Source organism: Lepeophtheirus salmonis, chromosome 3 (assembly GCF_016086655.4).
Source record: "Lepeophtheirus salmonis chromosome 3, UVic_Lsal_1.4, whole genome shotgun sequence".
In the NCBI taxonomy this organism is placed as follows: Eukaryota; Metazoa; Arthropoda; class Copepoda; order Siphonostomatoida; family Caligidae; genus Lepeophtheirus; species Lepeophtheirus salmonis.
Genome location: NC_052133.2, coordinates 34,318,726 through 34,345,321, shown reverse-complemented (window position 1 = coordinate 34,345,321; position 26,596 = coordinate 34,318,726).

Below are 26,596 nucleotides of genomic sequence, written 5' to 3'. Positions count from 1 at the left end.
TGTTGCATAACCTCTAATTTAATTACTGCACCATTCATTTTAATTTACAAATATTAATCAATCCTATATTTTAATTTTGACAAATTAAAATATCTGATTTATTATATTCTCATGAGTAATCAAACTAGGGGCCTTGAACTTTTAGTATGTACAACGTATATACTACAATTGATGTATTTACATGTAACTTTTAGCTCTATTTTATTTTTTTAAATTTTATATTTGATTTTATTCTATTTTTTTGGTCTGGTTGTAGTAGCATTGAAATCAATTAAAACACTTGTAGCAATGTTAGTGGGAGTTAGTACGGACTTGCTGTATCTATTGACTTGTTGAGCTAAATTAGGAAGTTGAATCCGATTTTGCCAATTATTTTCTGACTGAAATCTTTGCTCAATACGTTCATTTAATAACATAAGATCTCCATGTGTTTTATCAACTTCCTCTTCTTCTGTACATTTATCTAGTTTTATGGGTTGTTCATCTTGGTTATATTGGAATTCAAATATGTCCATTTTTTTTCTTGTTTCATGTTTTTAACATTTCGATTCCCGTATTAATTTCCTACCATCCTGATTTTCTATTCGTAAGGTTTCTTTTGTTCTAAACTTTTATCTTTGATCATTGATAAATGTCTATTCTACACTTCGAATCATAGATTATCTATGACAAAGACATAATATATGAATTGATGTACATTTTTGACCGTTGCAACTTGCATTTTTACATGATAAAAAAGGAAAATTACATGTGAAATTGTCAAATAATGTGTCAAGTCCATGCAAAAAAAAATCCAAAACTCTTCATAATATTTTTCGTTTTGCGAGTTATTTAAAAAAAAAAATATTCCATTTTAACTTTCATCTTCCAATGATTGAAGTGTTAATTGTGCAGATAGGGGTCGTGATAAGATTAACCTTTGTTCGTTTCTACGTAGCAAGTACAAGTGGAGGAACGTCAGCCACCACAGATGCAGTATCGTACTTATTTTAAGGTCGAACATAATGTTGTTGAAGTAGCTGACAGCATTTCAATATGTCTCAAATAAATAGTAATAAATAATTCAGAAAAAAAACCAAGGACTTTAACAATAGCAGATATGTAATATTTAGTAGACATCTTTTTCCAATTATACGATAAACTAAAATGTTATTTGTTTTTCTTTGCATGATAACTTTTTATAATCTTTCATGGTTAGTACTTTATTTATTTTAGAAAGGTTTTAGGGTTAATTTTAATATTGTTAAAAGGCTATTATTTGTTTCAATAAACTATCAATAATACTGATTGAAAAACTGACATCAATCATTAATATGTAGATCATAAAAGGTTGTATTAAGAGTTATATAAGACAGTTTTTGTAGTCCAAAATTAATAATGTCTTATTTGGCATCAGTGAAAAATTAAAGTATATTTGATAATAATATAGTATACATTTCTTATCAAAAAATGGAATTGGAAAAGTAAAAATGAAGAGACACATCAAAATAAATGTGCGTTATACGCGGTACCAAAAGGGAATTTTTATCCGTTGGCAGCATGTTTGGATCTAAAATAATCATACTATGAGGCACGTTAGATAAAAATTGTTTTCATTTTGTTGAAAAATATATGTTTCATCTATAATACTTATACTTCATCGATAATTTTGAAGAAACAAGAAATTTCATTTTTTTTTACAGTTTTTCAAATCAAAACACGTTGATGAAGTACTTTTTTTCGGACATTTAATGGCTGTTTTCTTGTTTAGAGGAATAAAATGCAAAATAAAACATATCCTACGAAATTCCCACCTTTTTTCAATACGGTGAAGTTGTTTTTTACATACCACAGACTGCATCCTATCAAAGATTAACTTTAATCAGAAAAGACAAATATTACACTTTTAAATGATATAATGATTAGACGTGGGTTGATATATCGGATCCAAATTGAAAAATCGATATATCGGGCAAAATGTCAAATTTCCTACATCGTATTAGTGAAAATTGTTAGAAATTTCGATATTTTATATCATTTAATTAGAAAGGGAAAGAAAAATAAAAGTTTTATAATTTTTATCCACAAAGAATGCATAATACAAAGATGATTAATTTGTTATGACTTATGTACTTCTTAAAAAAATTGCAACACAAAATTTGCCTTCCTTGTTATTTGATCAGATAAAAAACCCAAGATAAGATTAATTAAATTTTAAATCTCATATTATATAAAACAAAGTAGGATATGTTAGATTGAATTGCTGAAATTTTCCCATTTAATTATCTGGAAAAATGAATCAAAACTATTTTTGAGGTATTAAACAGGTTATACGGAAATTTCCTTGTAGAGATAGTAACACAACAATCCAAATACATTAAAGAATATGGGTACATCTAATTCTTTGAAAATATCAGATCGTAAAATAATTTTTAATGATATTTTTGACCACAAAATTCTATGAGCTGCCCTAATAAAAAATGAAAATTCAACCACCTCAGAATTTATCATTTTTTTCCAAACAAAATCCACTTCCAAGTCCTACTCGAGGAAATACAAGACCTTCAACAAAATCTAGGTTCGCAGTTAAGTTAAGAAAAATCTTCTTGTAAATTTTAGGCAATATAGTAGAAAACGTGGTTATTCCACCTCCAAGTTGCTCCTTGCTTCTTTTTAATGACGGAATATAAGGTTTATGCAATAACTTTTCTAGCCAACTTTTTTCCTCCTTAATCGAATCTCGACTTGGACTTGTAAAATTAGGACTTTTTCCCGCCTCAGTAAGTTACAAGAAATACTAATCTATACAAAACATATTATGCCTAAAGATACTCTAAGAAAAGATACAATAAAGATATGAGTTGAAAAAAAAGTATCACCTTGAATTATGATCAATTTAAAGTGTTGTACTGCTCTGTGCTCTATGTTCATATTTTGTATCGTGCCATTGTAAGGGATTTAATTTTTGTAGAGAAACCTTAAAATCTATTTTCTTCGTAGTTTCCTCCTCGTACAAAATCCCTTGTCGTTTTTTGATTGAGGCTAAGTATTTGTAATATGTGGATATAATTTAGGTATAATATTATTATTCTTACTGTTTTGTTGCCTCCTTCCCTAGAATCTCTATAAATATGCCATTATACATAGATTTCGCCTCATTAATTCAATCACACTTTATTTGTAGACATTAAGCCATATTTTCAGAAAATATGACTATAAGAAATAGGATGTAAACCACTTCCTAAGCACACACACACACAAAAAAAAGATTTGGAGTTTAACAGGCAAAAACCTACATGTAGATTTACTAAATTTTATCAATTTTTGATGTAGCCGGGCAAAAAAAATTCCTTTGTTTATGCGAATTGATATGGAATGACCCAATAACAGATCTGGGCAAGAAGTTTATCAATGAATTGATGATTAATTTTATGTGGGATTATAATGAAAGAAATCCTTTTCCTGCTTTTATACATGTTTAAACTTATTCGAAACACAACTCATTTGAAAAAGGCAACAAATGCAAATAGATTCATATTGATTAATTTATTTTTAGTTGTCATGAATGTGTCATGATAATACTCAAAATATTAAAGATTATACTCATTCAATGTTATTGATACACATTATTCAAGTAAAGTCACATTGGTTAAATTAAAACAATTGGACCAGTCATTTAATTGGGTAAAATGTTACTGGTTCCATTGTAGTTTTATTAAGCAGAATCTATTGCATATACGGTTAGATTTTAATTTTTATATCTCATTTGTCTCAATAGCTGTAGATCGTTCGCACTTGCAAATTTATTCAATAAACAAAATTCCATTCCTGTACCAAATTTAAAAAAAATAATAGAAATACTTATTTAAAAATTAGAATATATATTTAATGTTATGTTCCTTGTCTTATAAAATTTAATTAATCTGTATAATTTACTCCCTAAAGTATTTCATTAATAATTAGAAATAAAATCTAAATTTAAGTAATACATATATGTTCTTTAAATCTTCATTCTTGTCATGCGAGATTGAGAATTTTTTAATTATTCAAATTTCACAAAGGACCAGAAATTTTATTTGCATTAATCAATCTTTTTATTTATTAAGGAAAGAAAAAAACTTCAACCGGTTGTCTGTCAGGCAATAATTGCATTTATATTAAAATGTTCTTAATTCAAATATTTGGGGTATTTGTAGCTTAATAAAAACGTATTCAAGTCAACAAAATTAACATTCAGTTTTTAATCACAATGTCAATTTTATTATAATTTACAACTTTCCCTCCTGAAGTATAGATAAGAAAATTCCGAAATAATATATTTAATAATGCCATTCCCCCCTACTGATCAATTATTACTTTTTTAGAAGTAGGGGTAAAAATAGAGTCATATCAGTGTTTTAAAGACGTTCTTGTACCAGTAAAAAGTACCATTTGTGAGCTTAAAGTAAATGTGTAACTTAAAAAAAACAACAACAGTTTTTCCTTTCACATTAACCCATTACAGGCGATAGGTTAATTAATTTACCACTACACATAAGTATGAACTTTTCAATATACATGTAATATTTGTTAATTAATTTTGTTTATCTGTCGTCTGGAGTGCTTAAACTAATATTACATAAAAAGATGTCTAAATTATTTACTGGGGCTCTGCATTGCTCAAGAGTCTAGCTTGAATTGAAAGTTTTGCTCCAATGAAAATTAGGGTTTCTTTCTCGTCAATGATAAATTCTACATATTTAATTTCAATTGGAAATATTTTTGTGATCCTTGATGTTAATCCGAATCAATTTTTAACCATTTCCATTCATTTTTACCGTTTTATTTCATTTTGAAGTTAGGTGGTTAAAAAAATAACTTCTCGCCAGTAGGATAAGCATAGTGATTTATAAGAATATATTGTTTTCAAAGGAAATATCTTACTTTTAACGAAATTTTAGAAACAGTTTCATAGATATTCCTATTTTCAAGGAAGAATCAAGTTAAAAAAAAAAAAAAATACGAAGCTAACATTTCCTGATAGCACTTCTAAATATAACAAGGCTATAGTATGAGTTGATCTCTTGGATGAAATAACAGCTATTTATGGAGGGATAATTAGATCAAGGAAGGAGTGATGGCCTATACTTAACAGGTCAGTTGGGTTTCTGCAGTTCAAGTATAGGGGATCATTAAAGAAGGACAAATGTATATCTGTCTTGTTTATAATTTATCCATTATATTGACCCAGTTTCCATATACTTTGAGAGAAGCAGCTTGCAAAACCATGAAAAGTGACAGTGGCCTTCTCCTTATTAGATTTACGCCTCAATTAAGACATTTCAAAGGTCCAATGTGTCAGGAAAAGGTAGAATTTGGGTGTTTCAGATCCATTATTTGGCAACATCCACATTGCTTCTATAATTATCCCAAATAATAGCAATTGTACTTGTCATTATTATATTTTCCTTGAAATTTTGTCATGTAAATAAATAATGAATCTGTCAAAATAGGCAAATCTAATTTTAATTAAATAACTCAATGAAAAATATATCTCCATATTCTTACACCTAAATTCTACTGGCGATAGGTTAATTAATAAACCAGCTCCTATCGGGGTCCCAGTGACCTGTTTGAGATTTTTTTATAAATATAATTATCTTATTTGAGTCAAATAAAAGTAAACTTAATCCCAGAATTGTTTCCAACTGTCAAAAATAGTTACCTGTAATGAGTTGATATGTTCATCTCTTTTTATTGTTCTCCAAATACATCTTTTGCAACAGGACCAAAGCTATAAATCAAGTGGCGGCAAAACGGACACCACATGATCAATTTCCTCATCAAATTTAGTTGGCTATAAAAGTAAATTTTTGGGCAGTTGACACACTAAGGTTATTTTGAGTTACTCTATAACTAACTAATCAACCTCCATGAATTCAAAAAGTGAATGTTTGAAAAAGGGTGCAAAATACATAATCATGAGGTAAAATTCATATGTGGTACAACCTTGCAAGAGAAAAAGTTTTACGTAGACAACTAAATTTTGACTAAAATTGATAACATGGTCTCGTTTTATTTAAAAATAAAAATAACAAACGAGTGCCTGACCGGATTATTGTTTCAGAAATGAACAGACTAACAGAAAAAGTATGATCACGCTTCAGTCTTATTATACCATTGTGCTAATTACCACAGTAATTAGTTTATTTTTCTAAACAATGTATTGTATAAATTAAGCCTCTATTATAGAAGTGAGCAATATACATAAATATAATTTATACAGTTTTTATTCTTTAAACATATTTACATCTAAATAAATTGCATAGCATGTCGAGAACTTTTCTAGTTATTTATCTTTTTAAAATTGCAATGTCATCATAAAATGCAAGTATTTAATATTTTTATACAGAATTCGTTAAAAATATTTTATATACCTTATTTATGGTTAATTTGTGTGATGAAATAAATAAATAGTAAATTATTTGTATGCTTTAAAATACAAGAATTTTCAGTATTCAGTTTAAAATTTGTAATAATGAAATTAAACTCCATTTACAAATATAAAAACAGATTATCAATAAGAAATCCTTGATGTGATATTTAAATTGATTAATTATTTATTAAAATCATAGAATTATTAGAAAGTATAATATTCCTCTAGTAGATAATAAGTCAAACAAGAAATGCCCATATTTAATTACCTACATCAATGAAAATATACAATGTATTCTTTTGCCAGCTGATGATTTGTACTATATATAGTAAGGTGGTCCAAAATAAAAAAGTTTCACTAACCTTCCAAAGCACCCTCTATTGTTTTTTCTTCCATAAAGTGTAATATCTTGCAAAAAAAAATTGTCTTCCCATGAGAATGGGAAAACGAATTTCAATTACAACCTTGTTTTTCCAATTTTTCAGCATAAAAACAGTTTTTGTTTGAGTAAGACAATATTGACCATATTCATTGCATCTTATTTATAATATATTTTGTTAATTAAATATTTATTTGTAAACCCTTTACTGTTTATATTAATACTAATTTCCCCATTCTATTCACTTACATTTTTTGCATTTATTATTGACTTTTTACTCAATTTCTCCTAATAAATTTTTGAACTAACATTCTTGTTCTTAGTAGTAGACCAAACAAAACTCATTAGCGAGGTCCTAAAGCTGTTTATCGTTCTAGATGCATGAACAAGCTGATATGCTATGTTCCGTCACAAAAAGTGTCCGAATTACAAAGAGAGAAGAAATCCAGATAGATAGAAAAATTTGTAAACGGCCTTTCATTAAAAACGCTCTAATATTTTTTCCGTTAGTAAAAAAATGATGCTATATTTCTTTCCCTTCTTTGACATTTAGAAACTTCATTAGTATACATTTCATTTTGGATCAATATACACTTGATCAGCGATTGCAAATTATCAAAATTTATTATCAAAATAACATTTCAATTGTTAGAAAATTATTTTCAGTAATTAAACTCATTTTTGGCTCCATGGATTTGTTAATAAGCAAAATATGCGTTATTGGCCATCCACAATTGCTTCACGAGACCTCATTGCATCCCGACAAAATTACTTTTTTCTGTGGACTTCATGCTGGATGGATTATTACGTCATATTTTTTCGTTGATGATGATAATCTCAACGTCACTATAAATAGAAATCGCTATTCCATTATAACTGATTTTTTTTGGACCAAAAAACTTAAACTTAACGAACATGTAGTTTCAAAAAGATTTGTCACACAGCAAACGTTTCTATCGATTTATTGCCCAGAAAATTTGGTGAGTGCGTTATTTCGAGGAATGGAGCAGTTGATTGACCACCTCGATCGTGCAATTTAATTCCTTTATATTATTTTTTTGGAGTCACGTGAAGTCATTGGTTTACACGAAAAAGCAAGCGACGTAAGAAGAGCTCAGAGAAAATAGGAACGCAAAATTAATTTATTGTAAAAAGTAGTGAAAAATTAGGTTCAGCGATTGGACTTCTGTAAACGTACTCGTGGTAGTCATTCTGGAGAAACCGATTTTTATACATAAATGTATGTTTATTATTTGTACTGATTTCTAATTTTTTTGGGGGAAATCTTTAACCGTTTGTGTTTTTTTTATAAAAAAGTTGAAGCCCTGTTGATTAAAAAAAACTCTATATATACTGTGACAAGGATTTATAAGGAATTATGAATGAGGAAGAAAAATATTTTATACAATCCACGGCAATACATTTTATTACTACAAATTTAAGACAATTAATCATTATTATCAAAGTTTGCAGTACAAATTTTAATAAGAATATATTCTTTACAAATGTATAATCCCACAATACAATCAAATATTTGTATAGAAAATTAAGATCCTAGGAAAAAAATTAGCTTTTTATAATTTTGCTATTTTTCTAATCATGTGTTAATTTTCTTCTCCTCAATTACGACAAGTTACGTCATTATTCAATTTTTTAAAAGTGATGACAACGAGTCATGGTGTTCATGTTCACTGTAAGAAAATTACTCACAATTAACACAACGTTATTAAATTAATAGGTACATTTAGGATGTAGTTGTTTCCTCAATAGTTGTGTATGTATATTCTGTCTTTTTGTGAAGCTGTGAACATAGATAGCCACTCTATGGTAACAAACAACTTTTTATACCAAATGAAACAAAAAAAAAAGGCACAAAATCAGTTGGCAGTTAGCCAATTATTCCCTACTATGGAGTTATTATCAAATAATTCTTACCTAAACAAGATCTAATTCTAATTTGTCCAATTAACGACGAGACCACTTATTAACGATGAATTATAATTTTAGTATAACTGATTAATTTTTCAGAAAACTTACAAGTTGCATCTGTATAACAATCAAAAGCTGAAAATAAGTATCTACGTAGGAGTTATTAATGTTTTGAGGACACCATTATGCATATCTATACTACATATAAGTGAATAAATAATACCCCAAAAGATGGATGTGGTGTGATTTATGAGTACAAGGTGAGATTGGGTAAGTATCAGTTAATTTTGGGGCCTTTTTCTTTCTGTTTAGGATAAAAAAAGATGCAATGAATTTTAAGTGTGCTATGAATCTGCCATTATCGTGTCAGGATTAGATCATTTGTAGTGTGTATCCTAAATTTACTTTGAAAATAGAAATAATAAAGTTTTAGATCTATATCATGGCCGGAACACTTTTTATTGATGCTATAATTTGTCAAAAGGTCCTCTTAACACATTCATTGTAAAAGGTTCCGACTACTGCGACACATTGTTTTCTGTATATATTCAATTATCCTGAAGCTATTAAAGCGTGACCCACGATAGGTTCACATCACAATAAAAAATCAATTGTTGGCCAAATTTCAGAGAACGTATTAAATGAATGTTCTTTGTTAAAAAGAATGTGCAAGTACACAAACTCACTCTAGGTGCGTCTGCAGGGGATAGGATGGAGGACTTTGATGAAAAAAATTTAAATATGGCAAAGTGGGTACAAAAAATAAGTTGTATTTTCTAAAAATAAGTTATTTGGCCAAAAATTTTAACTGCAAAAAAAACAAAAAAAAAAAACAACTAAGCTTCTTCCCTCCTAAAAAATAAAAAAATCCTGCAGACGCTCCTGTACTCGACTCTCCCCTGTATAAGAAAAATAAATAGGATATTAAAGGTATATATATAAAGAGAGCTTTTGATATAATTTTTTTTTTTTTTCGATACGTGACTATATTTTGATACGTTTGTATCTGATCACATTATAGCCTAATTTTGATTTTTATGAAATAGTTTGTTGACAGATTACAGTATCATTCATGAGTAACATATTCATAACACAATTATAAATTGAACAGAACATCATGAAGATGTTAAAGGTTACAGAAGCAAAAAAATATTTTTTTAGAAATAATATAGGGTATAAGTTCGAGTTAGTTCATCCAAGATATGTTATATAATATAATATAATATATCTATGTATCCACTAAAGTATTCCATGGTATATAAATATATATGTATATGTTGGGAGGTATTGTTATTTAATGAAGGGTGTTGTATGTTCTAAGTTTTTGGAGTTGATTATGCTAAAAATAATCTTTGTTTAAGATATAAACCCTTCAAAAATTTCTCCACAAAAAAATAATTCTATATTTACTACTGTAATGATGTGCACAAAATATAAACAGTAGTGTGTTGGATTTGTGTTTATTTCTTTCCTCTCATAGATGCTTTTAGTATCTAATTTTACGAAAAGTAATACACCTAAGCTGTTCTCCTTCGAAACTTTCTACAAATTGTCAAAGTTACCACTTTAACTTTCGTTTTTTTAGTATATCGGCAGAACATATTTTATACAACTCTATCAAACAGTTGATAAGAAGAGTGTTAATTTTTTCTTGTTTTGAAAATTTAGTTTCGTCCTTATTTCGTCAAGAAAATAAAATATTCGTTCTACCTAGATAACCCATTCATAAAAATTGGTTACTTCGTCTCGTCATTTTCATGCAACAAAAAGGGACAAATACATTTTGTCAAGTCCTAGAGAACAAAATTAACACTGGGTAAAAATTGGTTAATTATCAGCTGATATTGGCATTTTTTCTTCCTATATAATTTAAAATTACATTTTGAAAGGATGACATAATGGAATTATTGTTATCAAAGAAATAAAACTATATCTTATACGTGTATAAAAAAGCTTTCTATTACATTCTGTCAAAAAGTGAATGGTGTTACTTTATATCTTCTCAGGTGGTACACAGTAAATACTGTAAACAGTTTCAAAACTAGTGTTCAAAGTTGGTTCGAGATCGATTTTTTTGATCCTTTAGATTGATTTGGACACAAATTTTAATCATTGATGGAAATTAAAACTAGGGCCTGAAATTTCCAATGATAAAACAAAGTAACAAAAAAAATTTTTTTTTCTAGAAAAAATGTATTTTTTTTATGGGAAAGGATGAAGATTTTTAAACACTAAATTTCTTTAGATGCTGGTTCAAGCCAAAGTTGGAAATAATTAAGTCAAATAATAACTGTCTTAAAACAGTTTAGAATAGTGTTGTAACAATACTAATATTTACTTAGCGGTTCCGGTATCAAAATGTGTACTTGTGTACTTTTTTACTAATAATATATCAAAATCGTTGAAAGCTATTCATTTATATACTACAAGGACATTTGTTGGATTTTTGCTTGGGTAAAACCTATTTCAGAAATTTGATGATATTTTTATAAACATAAATTTTCATTCTTGCTTGTTTTACAAATAACATTTTTGTTTGGACTGAGAGAGGCTTAAAATTTTGAGCATTTCCAGTATGTGTGCGTCAATTTTTTATGATATAATGGCACTCTACCGAGTTAAGTAAAAATTTAGTATACTACCTTTTTAAATGAGTCTGTAACTTAGTTCCACTATAATACTTATTTACCAAAAAAACACTGCATTAAAATATCTATACTGAATAGAACCAAAAATAGTGGAAATCACTGGAATAAGCAAAGAGCTCAATATTAAGTTTAAGCTTCACCGTTATTATTATAAAAAGTGCATCAGCATGACTTTCTTTTTCCAAAAGGCAATAAAACATAATTTATAAATCCAAAAAGTTTTATTTTTATTTCATAATGGTAGTTCACAATTAAACTGTTGTTTTACAATGCCGTATCAGATCGGTGGCATCACCGATTGTTGAATAAACCAAACACAGTGGTTTTTTTCATTTTTTTCTGCTTCTAAAATTACCTTTCAATAAGAGATTATAGAGGGATAATTATTTCAGAAAAAATAAAATAATTTGGACCATATCTTATTCAACACTCGTAAATGATTACTTAATTTAATAATTAGTTATTGGCAATTCTCCAAATGTCTTAAGATTTTTGGTGTTGTTCAGGAATAAATCCGGGTTGAATTAGTTGATATGAACAAATTGCACAAATTTAGAATTCTTGCATATAACCGGATCTGATAATATCAACTTTAGCTCTCAAACATAATTATATGTGAGGTTTTTTTTTGGGAACAAAGAATTTTGTAAATTTTAAGTTATGAAAATTAATTGGAAAAATCGATTTTTGTGTATTATGAATTAAACTGATTTTCAAGAATTTTTCGAATAAAAACTAGGAAGCTAAATTACCATTAATGTAATTTTATAAAGTTTTATATCATATCATTTTTTGGCCATAATTTCCACTGCAAACGCAGGTTATTACTACTCTAAAATTCATGATAATAACTGACTGTATTTTCAAGAGAACTTTAGCAACGCCCATTCAACTACAACTTTACAGCCTGATTGGCATGCATCATAAAAAGGAAGTTTTGTTGCCACAACCTCTAGTTTTGAGTTGATAAAAAGTAATAAAAGTCCTCCTTTGTTGAAATTAATTGCATCACTTATCATAATATTATAGAATTTGCATCTGTACCATATGTGCAAATTATATTTTTATATAAATAATTTATCTTTCCTCACTTTGGAATAAAATATAAATAGAAAAAAACATCTGCAATTTCTTCATTGTTATTTAAATATATATTATGTAGAATCCAAAAAAGAAAAAGAAAAAAAATAATAAAATATTATTTTTATGTTTTCTTTCTTTCAAAATAAATTTAAAGTTTGATGTGTATGTATATATGGATAAAAATAAAGCAAAATAAAGAGTTACCTCATTTATAAATAGATATATTTTATTAGATCATCATTTTTGTTTTATGAATATAAGTTAATGCAAGTAATAGTTTCGTATACCTATGTTCAAGAAATAATATTTGGTCTATCTTTCAAACATATTATATTTATGAGTGCGGGCAGTCGCAACATAAAACACTTGCAAAAGTCCCTTTTTCACGGACATCAAAAAAGCTACAATAATAAAATTTACATCAATATTGCATAACAGTTATTGAAAAAATATATCAATAATTTTTGCGAACTTTTTTTCGCTATATATTGTATAAAAACAGTTTCTGAAGGGGAAGCAACAGTATTTTTAAGCTTTATTATTAATAGTTGTTTAATGTTCCTTTAATTGGTGAGATGGAATTGCAATGATTAAGTATGATAAAAGATTATAGTATTGAATTTACTCTGTCTGACCTAAAAAGTCTTTGAAGTCAAAATACATTAAGTAAATAATTTTCCCGAGTACTTTGTCCAATGAGATACGTTGTTCCTTGAGCTTAATTATTTTTTTAATAATGAAGTCAGTTTTACATTAATTTTGAATTCATTTATATCCTTTGTTTATTGATTATTTTAAGCTCAATATTTTATTACTCGTCTATTCCAGTGATTTTCTACACCTTTGAATTTTAGTTGATATAATTTTATTGAAATTCAAAACTCACTCATTGACAAGAAATTTGAGATCTTCTAACACTCAGTACGAAAAGGATAGTAGTAGCAAGTGCAGCAACTTTTTTCCCATTGTTTTATTCTTCTTTATTATTTTAACATCAAGAATTTTTAGCCAGAGAGGGGCAATCAAATTTTTTTTAATGTAAATTTCTCCAATTTATAATTCTCACCAATGATTAGTCTTATAATTCTTATAATATCTTAACTAATTATATTAAACTGAAATTGAATAATTCAACGTCATGAAAAGTCGATGTGCCTAGTTCATAAAAACATTATGAAGCATATTTTTTTAAATTTCTAAAAAAAATTTGATATCTTTTAACTGTTGCAACCCTCACAGACTAAAATCTTTTGATTTGCAGCTATAACCTTTAAATAGATTCAAACATTGAAATTAGCCTTGTAAGCGTTCCACTATTTTGTTGTTCCCTTCTATTTTTTTTTTTTGCTTCGGTCAGGGTTCATCGTTCAGTCATTATTTCCGTTTGGTTCAGCGTTCCGTTCCTCGTTGCAATCATTCACACTGTACGACAGCAAATTGCCACTTCCACTTTGAAAGTGTCAGGAGGCATCATTGGAGAACTAGATTTTAAAATTTTAACACAATAATTGGTTAATATTAGCGTTCAAATGAGCTAAAACTGACTAAAATCGGTTCATTCACTGTCGAGATGGAATCCAAAAATCAAAGTAATGCCGATTTGATTTGCTCCTAGCACAGCAAAAGACAAGAAAAACTGGAGCGTGGATTAGTCAAAAAACTCCAGGAATGACATCTACCTCGCCTACGTGGTCGACAAGGTTTTACCAGTCAACAAGACTAACTTCCCAGCCTCCACCATTATTCTGGAAATCGTGGCATCATACGCGAAGAGGAAGTAAAGGGGGATGAAAATCATAAGAATACATGTTTTTACAAAAATCTTACATATTATATTACTGACTTTCATATGTTATTGCTTGAAAAGAAATACATTTTCTATAGATTATAACTTTGATTTATCTTTAAATTATGCTTTTATCCCAAGCTATAGTATATTCAACTATTGAATAAATTACTCTTTTTTTACAACCCTATCAGGTTAAATTTAAAGTTTTACAATGTATTGAAAGTTTATTCGTAACAGAGGGTACATATTTTTCTATTTTTTTAGCCTAGGCACAACATATTTTTACAGAAAGAGGCTGTGTTGTCATGCTCTGTTCAAATTTGGCGAGTCTAAGTCAAAACAGCTTGAAGTAATTGAGTGAAAAACAAAATAGTTTGGGTACTGTCTCTGGTCTACCTACACACAATATTGTATATAAATTAACAAAGCCTCTCAATCAAAAGTATGCAACCTTGAATCAGCCTTCACCTTGAATTGAACAATATACATACTTCAAGTACATTAAAGGGAGTAATTTCTTGGTTTATATGTATTTTTGTTGTACTAATTGTGTAAAATATACAAACAAATGGAACTATTTTGCATATAGTTATTCACTCTTATCTGTCTTTTTTTTTTTTTTTATTATTTGCAAAGGTTTTGTATTCATTTGTTTGTGCTTAGTTGAGTCCAGGATAATTGAAGTATTTTAGGGAGAAAGGAAGACATATAATGTGTATTGTACATAATACTAAGTACTAACAATCATATTTTATGAAGTAATAAAATATTCATGCTGTCCTTGACTATAACATAAATATAATGTGCAATGCACATAGAGTAATAGTTTTATTAATATATTGATTAAAATGCTTCTTTTAAATCAATAAAAATTAATATTAATGTTCCTTTTACACTAATAAGAAAGTTAAAGTACTTTGAATATCTTTTCGATAGTTATACTAATCTCAGCAAACATTTTGTTGATATATAGCGAGCACAGCAATGCCAAATATGCAATAGCCCTATTTAGACATTTTTTTACAACTAAATGCCAGTGTTACTTAGCCATTAGTTGAAAAACAAATGGTAGTTGCTACTCCTTTAGTTTGTTATTAAAGTAATATACCTAGTTTTTGTTTTTGATACACCAATACTTTGTGTGTGAGTAGTTGTTATTGCTCAGCGTTTTAACAATAGCTCGTATACATCAATTAACTACCTTCTAAGAGCTCCACATACTTTAGTTAGTTTTATGATATTGTTAACCATTGAAACGTTTGTTGGGTTGTTTCTAATTTGATAACGAAGACCGTAGACTAGTCTAATTACGGTCTATTCGGGTCCAGTCTCTATGCTAGTACAAAGTCTAAGATCAAATTCAAAACAAAATTTAGAGCCTTGAAATTTTTTTATTTATTTGGGGCTAGACTATCGCAGAATTTTTTTTTATCAATTGACATTTTTTTAGGTGAAATTTTGAATAACTGTCATTGTTTAAATACAAAATTTGCTATTTTTAATACAATTTTTTAGAAATTTTGTGGGAGAACGTTGTTTCCTTTTTTAATTTTAGTATAAAAAATTGTCAAAATTGATTTCACAGTTCGACATTTTTTATCTCCCATGTGAAGTGTGAAGGCCCAATCTTTATCTATAAGCTTGGGAAATAAGGCAAGTGTCTCAAATGACCCTCCTACAAACGTAACTTTGGTTATCAATATCAATGTTTTATACTTCATTGACTAAAGGGAAACCTTTTTAAGACCCTTGAAGAATAAGAAGATTGATTTAGTAGGAAGAGGATTGTACTTCATATATATAATTTAAAATCAAATCGGTTTATATCTTACAATATTTTCAAGACCTAAAGATTGCTAGGAGAGGAGTTATAAAAGTCAAAATTAAACATCCTCGAGGATGTAATTCAACATTTTCTCAAATTAATTGGTAACTATATTGCTAAAATTGCATATATTTTTGAATTAATATAAACATCAATTAGGTATTGCCTCATACAATCATTGACCTTTCTTACCTAAGTATATTGATTTATTCACTGAGTTTCTTATATGAATAATATGTTATTCATCTAATTTAAGCCATAATTAAAATTGATTGGGCAAATCATGAATTGCAGAAGCGATGTCGGTATGAGTGGGGGAGGGAGAGGGTCAAATGGTATAATGGTGAGATCATTAGCAGCGTCTGTTGCTTTTTTTCGGAGGGGCTGAGGGAGTTGAATGTTTTTTTTTATATTTTTTACAATATGTTTTTTTTTTTTTTTTTTTTAAATAAATGCCCAAGTTGACCCTTAAACTTAATTTTTTTAGAGGGACGATTTTTTTAAGAAGTAAATTGTTTTGGAGGGGGCTAATTTAAAGGAATAACCTGTTTTTTTTTTTTTTAGAAATGACTACTTGAATAACTAAAAAAACTAAAAATTGAAGATCTTTTTGTAATTGACACCTGAAAATAATTATTTATTTACCAAAGCTTTCATCATTATGATTAAAATTTGTTGAAGAGAGAGAGAGAGAGCAATAAGTATACAGTAATCACTAGAACGTGAAAGACGAAGAATTAATCTGTGGATTTGTTGTGGAGTTACAAATGTAAGCTCTTGTTAGACTCGTTGTAATTCCTGCCTATAGTTTTGCTAAATACAGAGTGGGGTTTGTGTATTTCCTTCATTTCATAGATGCTCAGAGGTAAATTAATAAGACGTAGCGACATCTAAGATGCTTTTCCCCCAAAGCATTCTTCAAATTTTTAGGGGGATCACAATAATTTTCGTTTTTTTACGTACCGGCCTTTCATTATTCGAATATCTGGCAATGGCCCTATGGTTCTGGTACTACTAAATTTCCTTCAAGAGGAAAAAACAAGCTCCAAGTTGTATGTATAATTATTCCATGTCGCTAGAATTCAATGCCTATATGTATATTTGATCTTTTGTAATACTTTAATATCTATGATATAAAGAGAATATAATCATATTTATATCTAAAAGGCTTAATTAAATTTACCTTTAACTGAATTTGACTTTTCCTTGTAGGAAAAGTCCCATGTATTTTTTCACTAGTTAATTCTAATTCATAATATATTTCAAAATGATTTTTTTTTGGTTATGTCATAGCCCACTCTATTGACCATTTTGATTGCAAGATGAACCATTTTTAACTTACATTCCCACAAGGTCGTTTGGCTTAATCAACATTACAGTAATTAATTGAGTATTATTTTGACAACATACATTGTATAGATACTAATTGAAAAGATTGGAGGACTAATAATTCTTAATGACAATAATGAAAACAAGAATTTAGTCAGTACATATAATCAACATCATCATATCTAAAACATTAATTAATTTCTTTATAGATTTCGGCCTAGGGTCTGTTTTAGCTTGAGCAAAGATAAATGTACGGTTTTTTTTTTTGAAAACCCCAACCTTTGCAATTATAAAAAGTTTGAGATTTATATCATAATATATTTAAGAAAACCCGTCTGGAAAACAGATGAACGAAAAAACCACTCCTAAGATGATGTTTCAAAAAATGTGAAAGGTTTGAGTGATACAATCGCATCTTTTGATGCCATTTAAATATTTCAAAAGACGACGAGATGTTTGAAAAATAGTTTATATTTTACAGGTTGTCGATTTAATTTATTCATAATAAACGACTACTTTTATACTGGGAAAAACTATTTATAATTTTTTGCTTTTTAAATCGTTTATACATAGAGTTGTAAATTATAATCACTTATGGGAAATTGGCTAAAAATAAATAGAAAGAAATGTAATGATAACCCTGAAAATTTGAAGAATGTTTACGAAAGGAGAAGCTTAGCTTTCATGATGTTTTATTGGATTAGCTGCAAGCTTCTAAGAAAGGAAGGAAATAATCCAATATCCCACTTTGTAACTACAAGGACATAGGAAGGAGTTAATACTTAATTATACACTGAATCCAACAATAACTTACACTTTTAGGTCTCCAAACAAGTGGTTACTTTATACACACTTTAGATTTCAAACTACAAAAAAAAAAAAAAAAAAACTGGTGAGAGTAAACTTAGAATTTACAACTCTGATAACACCCTACTTGGTCAAATATTGAATTCATTAAAATTTCCTCAAAAAACAGTATTTTTCCGGATTATGCCAATTGAAAAAAAAAAAAAGTTCTAAAAAGAAAAGTAATCCTAAGTTTGTGCATTTGTTTTGCTAACTTTTTTGGACTTTCAAAAGGTATTGCTATAAAAAGAAACACAAATATTTGGCATTAATTTTACATTCTTTGAATTTCTATACGTATGAGTAAACGTAGGCTTTTTATATATTGGTATTATATTTTATAGCATATTTGATTTTTATAAGAGTCTTCATGCCAGAAAAATTCACTTTTTCCAAAGAGTTTTGAATATATATGAAATATGATTTCTTATCTTATATAAATAAGAATAAAAAATCAGCTTTTTTGAAAATGACAACTCCTTATAAATATCTATAATGCTCTTTCTACCTTCAGGTCCTAAACAAATTGGAAATTTTATATGAAGTAGTTTTGTTCAGTCCCCCTGTTATACAGTGGTACAGGAGTACTGACACATTTAAAATGGTCATATACTAAATTGGTATTGGAACAAAAATTATTTACAGCACAAATTTTTCCTAAAAATATTAGCCGCCGAAGACGTAACCCCTCCCTCACAAATAAAGTTTTCCAATGTAAGCTGGCCTTTTACTCTGCAAATCGTCCTAAATGATATTTTTAATCGAAAATGTATGTAAATATTTGAAATACTTATATCAACTTTGATTTATTTTGATACTTTTTTAATACATTATTTGACAAAAATTATAAAACAAAATATATTTAAAGGCAATTCACATGAACTTACATGGGTGTCTGCAATGTTTTTGTTTTGGGTTGGGACAGTGATTAGCTCATAAGTTTAAGTGATTTGGATCTCCATTTACAAAGTTGATAAAAAATCCGTATTAATATTTTTTTAATTTTTTAATTGAATTATTTAATATTCTACACCATCGACACACAATTTAAAAAAAAAATTATTTATTATAAAATCCCTTACAATGAAATAACTCATATATAATTACACGAACCGTATATCTCTTTATTAGTGCCTCATTATTAACTTAAGCAGTTTTCAATAAAATGAGCATGTAAATATATCCGTACATTAGATAAAAATAACTTATAATAAACTAGATAAAGGTACTAAGCCTAAAAATAATTCTTATAGGTCAGTATAGAATGAGAAGAGAGTTATAAGGCTATCGTAAAGTCCAGTCCCATTCCTGTGTTGTCTTTTTTATCGGTCCTTAAAAACGTCCCAAGGTGCCCTAAGAATGTATAATTCAAAGTTAGCTTACCAATTGAATGAGTTTGGTAAAACTTTTTGTATCTTCATCCACAAGAATAGTTTATTACTATTCTTAATTTAGGCCTAATTGAATTATTTATTATTTTTATAAGCATAATTAATATGCACTTCTAGGGGTGTCTAAAGTAGCGGTTCCCAACCGTAAAGGTGTTGTGATCCCTTGATAACATATACCAAATTATAGTGATCCCAAGGAAACAAAATTATTTGAGTTGATCCTCTTCCACTGTGTTTTTCGAGCTTACTAGTCAAAGTGTTATTTGACAAGGATATTATATTCAATTTATTAGAATATTCATGTTCTAGCATAACTTAAATAATGTCTTTGTGTGCTGGCAGCAGGAACTCCTTGGGATCACTGTGATGTTTCTTGGCTTTGGCAATTCTGAGAGCCACTAAATATGAAGTTTCCATGACTGCCATATTTTGCTGTTTATCCGTTCCCACAAAGTTAGGATCTTTAGCCTCAAACTGGTATTTCATTTTGTTGGGCTTCATCGATTTGGCTGACATAATTTCTTTACAAATGACACATTTTGGCTGTTTAATTCCACACTTCAACTGTAAAAGTAAATGCATAATTATAAATTAATCACAATGTTTTCTTTTCCAAATAATTGTCTCTCGATTCATCATGGGGAATCTGAAATTGTAGCTCAGTTGACCATTATAATTAGAAAATATTTATATTTATACGAGAATAGAGCACAAGGACATTCGGTACCATACAATACATTTATAGGCGACCTCAATTGGTATCGTCAGCCACAAGTTGGGAACCACTGGTCAAATTTTTTTTTATTTGGGTAATATATATAGTTTTTGAGAGAAAGGGAAATTTGACAAATATTCATCATTAGACCCATTTTTTACCACATTGTGGAACTGCAAGTACCGGTTCCACTATCAGATTAGTATAAAATCTTATAAAATGATTATGTACCTTGGTAAAGCTATGGTATCAGTCTACTGAGCAACACTATGATGACGTCACTTGTTGATGGATGTGATTATGTCATTTAGCAAAGATTGTTCTAAGGCACAACTTTTACATTTGACTCGGAAGAAATCGGAAGAAAACTCAAAATTTGGGAGTGCTACATATATGAAATAGTGTACAAACAGTTTTCCTTTAAATCAAAAAGCTAATTTTGTTGAATTCCGCGTTGTGTTATAATAATTTTTAGATTAATATCATATAATTTTTGTTTATGTTGTTTAAAAAAGGACTACTTTATTTATTTGTTTGATTTCGACTAGTGCCTAAAAAAAGCACAATATAATAATTTAATTAAAAAAAATATTTATTCTTGCTTTTATTAATGAAAATGATAATTTTGTTGTGAGAGTTATAAATTTATCGGAGGTCATTATTTTCAAATTGTATTGAAGCTTAAAGTGCCAGTTCAGATATTAAATTAAATGCGTAAGTACCTCTATAATTAACTAATATAATTAATCCTTAATTCTATTTTTATTATTAATTATCTTACCAACATTGAAATATTACCCTTTTTTTTTTTAATATTTATTTTATCAGAAATATTTAAAAATAACTTTCATACTGAAATGTTTAATATATGAATGACTATAATTTATACACTTTTCATGTTTTGATTTCCTAGAAATAAAATTGATATACCAACATTTATGGATTCAATGTTTTCCTAATAATTTAATTGACAAATGGATAATTTTTTTAGCGAAGCTTCAAAAAGTTTTGACAACTATATTTTTTGTATATAAATGTTTATATAGATACCATATAATTATAAGATTATCATTGGATATCTAACTCTCTTTTCCTTCAAAAAGGGAAAGAAGAAAATATGTCGGAGCTTTCGTAAGAATAAGTCAAATACGTTATTCCCTCTATAGCTTTAAACCAAGTGGTGAAACATTGATCACGTGATGATGAAATATCTAATGCCGTGATGTCCTTTTCAATTTTTAAAAGAAAAAAAAAGTGACTTAGCTACTTTTAAATGAAAAAAAAAAATATATATATATATTTAGTGAGTTACACTACTTACATAGAAATTAACATTGTATTTTGTTATCAGCTGTCGATTTTTCAACTTATTTGCTCTATATACATATTCAAAACGAATTTAATTTCTTAAATTTAAATTCGTTTTCTTTAAGGTGAGAACAATTCCCAGCAATTATTAATTATAGTTCGCAAAAATGGGCTTACTACTATAATTTCTCCCTTCTCGGGAAACAAGTTTTTAAAATACTGGATTTCGGGAAATATCAGAATGCAGTTAGTAAATAATAAATCCTGTCAAATTTAAGTTTGTATTTTTATTTAAGAAAAAATAATACATTTTACGCTTGTATTGAATAGTCATATTTTCTCAATTTTGATGTTCTTCATATTTATAATTGTAAAAAAATAGTATCGCTAATTGTGTGTTGGTTACTTTTCAGAGCTTGTAAAACCACTTTTTTAAAATTCTCTATCCCAATGTAATCTCTGCAAAATACTTAAGTATTACACAGACTAATTTTGGGGGATCATTTATAATAATTTGCAACAATTAATGTAGGATTTCCTTGCAAATTACCGTAGTTGTAAAACCTCCGAAAAATCCCAGTGTGTTATAGGTTGAATCCTTTTGTAAGAATGTGACAAGTATAATTAAAAGAAAAACTACAAGTCTCGACGTCAGAAACTGATTGGGTAGTGGCCACCGATCCGAATGTTCCTAAGGCTTATAAGGTAGAGGCGATCATCAGTAAGGTGCAGGTTATTATATATTAATGCAGATGTAACAAGAAACTCATACTAACACATTTGGAAGGTGTAATAGAGAAACAACTCGACCCTTAGCTAATTTTTTCGACAATGGTTGTTAATTTGGACTTTTGGTTACTTGTATGGGAGACAAAAAAAAGCTGTGATTTTTATTGTCATTTTTTTTTTTTTTTTTTTAACCTATATCAGTTATGTGTAAGGATTGTGTTATATTCAGTTAGAATGTTTATTTGTTTTTGTTTGTCATAATGACAGATTAAGGTATGCATGCATATTGTGCTCTATAAAAAAAATAAAAAACTCATAGATGTTTGAAAAGTACAACACATTTCTTCTCAATTTTTGGATAAGAATGTAGTTAAAATTTATAGAATTTCCAACAAATGGGTTATTTTTGAAGACTTACTCTGATCGTTGGCCAATATAACTATGCATAAGCTTTTTAAACTCTATATATGAAATAAATTAGTCCATGTTTCAAGATTTAGGGGGAAAATATTATGAGATTATTTCTATTATGTTTTTTTAACAATATTTTATTTTCGTACACACAAATCAAACCATTTTCAAGTCACTTTTTGATTTTTGTATCATTCTATTACTTCATGTTAAGGGGATTGCCCTGAATTATTGAATAACTCAATATCCATGACAGGGCATTGAATCCTTATTTATTTATATTACAAGTCGTGTATGCATATATCTTGATGTAAATAATATCATACTTTTTAATAGATTTATGCATGCACATGCATGTCTTTATCTTTTTTTAGAGGTAATTTATGAGACGATCAAAAAATAATCAAGACAGAAAGTTTGCAATACTCTTAGGCGTGCTTTTATGATTATTGTGTCTAATCGATTATTATATTTGGGTGTAGTTTCTTTATTTGTGATGTAAATGGGGGGGAGGGCTTAAAATCAAATTCAAATTTAGCCCTTAGTCTAAGCACACTCTGATTTTTTTTTCTTTTAATTTGCTGCCACATCTATATGGAAATAATTAACAGTAATATATAATTTTTTTTTCCATAGGTTCCAAAAGATAATAATATCAAGTTTCTAACGACTCCCATGAGCCAACACTATATCATTACAAACAGTTTAGCTATCATGACCATTTTAGTCATGATTAACTATAATTTAAAGAATCAATTGATATGATTTTCAATAAAATTTAGTTGAGGTTTACTGTTGTGCCATGATCATTTCATCAAAATATGTGCGAGGTACAAAAAGTCTTGCATGCACTTTCATTTGAAGAAGTCAATTTTCTTTGAATTTATTTAGCAGTGAAGCACATTGTTATAGGTATGTTTCATTTAAGTTTTCCAACAAATTCATGTGGATTCTGAACTTGAGATGAAAATTAATAAGTCTTCCCACTGCCACATCGTCTCCTTAAAACGCTATATCAAGCTAAATACGGCCACATTCACCTCAGCCAAAGCAACTTGCGCATTCTCCGCCTTCTGTCGTTGCCTGGGCTCCATAACTAAAGTTAATAATTACCATATTGAGTAGAAAGTGTCCAGAAGTGGTCCTTGCAAATAACTACTGTTAAAAACCTCTGCTCAAAAAAAATATTATTGAGCTTGATTTTTTTTTTGTAAATACAATAACATGTTAGAGATATAGCTGATGATATACATAGTTATTTAATCAATCTTCTAAATCCTCTATTACTTACTTTCAAATCCATCCACAAATACTTATTTACCGTGTTTTTCTAATCCCACAGTAATATAAAACTTTATTTGCTCTTAGTAGTTGATACCTATGATGTCTAATATGAGCATCAGTGAAAAAAATGAATACTTTTGTACCATTAGATTTTATTCCAGGTGAGCTCATAAAATTCTAGTAGGAGAAATGTATATTAAATTTTTCAGATTCTAGAGTATAAATTAATTCGGAAGTGATAAATTACTGTCAAAAAAGACATTTTCGTTGTAGAATAAAACATTCCTTTCATCTTTCATTCTCAAAAATTATTTGAAATTTTGATAATTAATTCCTGATTGTATTAATAACTCTAGATGTTAAAATGATATTTCATTCATATTTCCTAAATTTGGTTCTCTATGCCTCTAATATGAAGGCTGACATCCAAAATTATGATCTAATGTAAAGAGGCTCTATTACAATACTACTGAGATATAAGCTTTAAAAAGAATTTTATGTATTTTTAGATACATAGAAAATATATGGACGTAACTAGATATACAATTTGTAATTAATCCAGAAGTTTGTAATTAAAAAATTGCGTTCTGATGTCATGTTTAAGTACAATTATAACATCACTCTATTACATTCAAAATGAAACAAAACAAACAATATACTTTTTATAGAACGGTGTGTTGTATAAAATACGAGCAAATACAGGGAGTGACAACTTAATTCAAAATTTCAAAAGGTAATAAAAAAAGTCTTATAAATCAGAAAAGTTTTATTTTGCTTCATATTGATAATAATTTTATAAAAGATTTTGTCGAATCCTTTTTGGCATTATTTATTGTCGATGGCAAACACACGTTCCTCACAACTCCAACACATGACAGCAAGTGACTGTATTTCCAAGAAAACTTTTGAATCTTGCTTCTATAATGAAACAACGCCCACACGCTACTACTTCTACCGCCCCATTCCAACATTATAAAAAAAGAAAGTTATGTTGTCGCAGTTTGTATATACAGTAAAGTTATTTCCCGTTTTTCTGGAATTTCGGGGTTTTTACGCCAACAGAAAACCCCTCGAAATATTTTTACCCCCAGATATTCTCTACTATTTCAAAATATAAGCTTCATTTCAATATACTAATTCTTCGTTAAATATGGAAACAAATACTTAAATTTCACAGGTTTTAATATTTACTAACGGAATCCCCCTGAAACGTAATTTCCTGAAAAATGCAAAAACATAATACATACATACAATATTAGACCTAGTCCAAAATATTTCTTTTTGAATTTTGATATGTTTCCGTATTTTTTCCGTGCTTTAAGATGTGATAATCTTTCGAAAATATTTGTATCTTTTCCCCAAAAATGGCTAAATATTAGAAAAAATAACATTAATAGAAGAGAGTATACAATTTTAATACTGCGCTCTGTGCACATTTACCTTCATTGTACTGGGAAATTTTGATCTTTAAATAATCAAATATATAAAAACTATTATTGAAATATGGCTATATTTTAGTTTAATCCCTTTTTTAACATTCAATAGTGTGTTTAATCTATACTTTTTGTCCAAAAACAATGCCAAATTATCAAAAAAGGCATTCTGGAAAAACTTTAAGGCCGATGAGGCAGAGTATAAGACATACTTAGTTCCCTAAAAAAATAATTATCGAACTTCTCATATCTTAAAGCATTGGACAAAATGCAGAAATATATCAAAATTCCAGATAGTGTATTTTTGAATATGTCTAATACAGTATATTATTTTGTAAAACGAATAAAGACAAAATGTGAGAAAAACCTATTCTATCCACTTTTATGCTTTTCCTTTTTACAATCATCCAAAAGAAAAAATCTCAAAGACATACTTCCTCATACATCTTTCAAATTTTGCTTTAAGCTATACATATACTAAGAATAAAAATGTACATACAATGAAATTACTTTTCCAAGATATCTTACATAGTCATACATACTTATCCAGGCTTGGGAGAAATGTTGACATAGAGTAGAATCTAAGGAAAGAAAGAATGGTAACATTGGATACTAGTTATTTGATCAATTCTATCATATCTGTTCATTTTTTTTTATAAACTACAATTAGTAGAATTAACAGAGGAACCCGAAATCAATTGTTGACATGCTCACTGACCGCAACAAAACTCAATAATCCTATATTAAAATGCATATTTTTCCATTTTTTTTTTGTCTACTTTGCATATTTATATATACAGATAATCACACAACTTTTCATTTATTGTTCTATCAAAATGATGTTGTTGATTAGCAAATGACCCTTTAGTCCCACCAGTACACAATCGCTTCTTCAAAACCCCATGAAACCATTTGTAGTCTTTTTGTCTGCTGTCGATTTGTCTTTATATATTTCATCCCAATCACGCAATTTTTCACTGAGATTTGTTTTCTTCAAAAGGTGCGTTCGCAGCAAATGATCTTTTTTCTCCGTTATTCAGACAGACGTTTACACAATTGCATCTCCAAAACATTAAGAAATGTTTTTTTGTCTTCTGTCAATT